Source organism: Odontomachus brunneus, unplaced genomic scaffold, assembly GCF_010583005.1.
Source record: "Odontomachus brunneus isolate Ranch 3 - 2012 unplaced genomic scaffold, Obru_v1 Obru_scaffold_431, whole genome shotgun sequence".
Taxonomy (NCBI): domain Eukaryota; kingdom Metazoa; phylum Arthropoda; class Insecta; order Hymenoptera; family Formicidae; genus Odontomachus; species Odontomachus brunneus.
This window is the reverse complement of record NW_022639881.1, coordinates 39,123-40,249: the sequence shown is the minus strand read 5'-3', so window position 1 is coordinate 40,249 and position 1,127 is coordinate 39,123. Positions and strand designations below refer to the sequence as shown.

Sequence of the window (1,127 nt, the reverse complement as noted above, 5' to 3'; positions counted from 1 at the left end):
TTTCCACAAATTCATTATCATCATCATCATCACAGTTAAAAATATTAATATCCACGAGCAACTCCATTACTGTTTTTCATGAAGACAGCAACGATTACATACTCTTTTAATGTTTTAGGTTATGTCAAAGCACTGAAATCAATATCTTCCAGATATCCGCTACTTCAAGTAGAGGATAATTTTATCTGCCGGATAAACACTTTACAAAGGTGAAGAAAACCGATTTTGGGAGATATCTTAAGGATAAAGTTATCTGCAAGTTATCTGAAGGTGAAGAAATCGGGCATAAGTGCCATCGAACGGAACAAGTAATAATCGGACGGAGCAATATCTGGGGAATATGGCGGGTGGGGTAGGACTTCCCATTTGAGCGTTTCCAAGTAGGTTTTAACGGGTTTGGCAACATGAAGCCAAGCGTTGTCATGCAGTAGAATCACTTTTTCGTGCCTCTGCTCGTATTGTAGCCGTTTTTCGCGTAGTGCTCGGCTCAATCGCAATTGAATTCGATACCGTTCCCCAGTGATGGTTTCGTTTGATTTCAACAGCTCATAATAAATAATACCGACCTGGTCCCACCAAATACACAGCATAATCTTCGCAGCGTGAATATTCGGCCGAGCCGACGACGTAGAAGCATGACCGGGCAGTCCCCATGACTTTCTTTTCTTTGGATTGCTGTAATGAATCCATTTTTCATCACCCGTCACGATGTGATGAAGAAAACCCTTCCTTTTTTGCCGCTGGAGCAGTTGTTCACAGGCGAAAAAACGACGCTCAACGTCCCTTGGCTTCAAATCATAAGGAACCCAAGTTCCTTGCTTTTGAATCATTCCCAACGCATGCAATCGCTTGGAAATGGCTTGGCGGGTAACTCCTAATGCTGAAGCAAGCTGTTCTTGCGTTTGGCACGGATCCTCATCGAGCAATGCCTCCAATTCAGCGTCTTCGAAGGTTTTTGGCCTTCCTTCACGCGGACGGTCGTCAACATCGAAATCACCGTCTTTGAAGCGACGAAACCAATCACGGCACGTTGTTTCACTTAAAGCAGCATCCCCGTAAACTTTTTGGAGCTCTCGATGCACTTCAGCCGCCATTTTCTTCGAATGAAATAAGAAAATCAACACTTC

The 1,127-nt window shown here is 43.7% G+C and overlaps 1 protein-coding gene across 1 annotated transcript in view; it reads left to right on the top strand.

Annotated features, from left to right (window-relative positions):
* Positions 1 to 1,127, top strand: part of LOC116853674 (myb/SANT-like DNA-binding domain-containing protein 3) — a 4,552-nt gene that overhangs the window by 1,758 nt on the left and 1,667 nt on the right. The gene's annotated exons all lie outside the window — the stretch shown is intronic.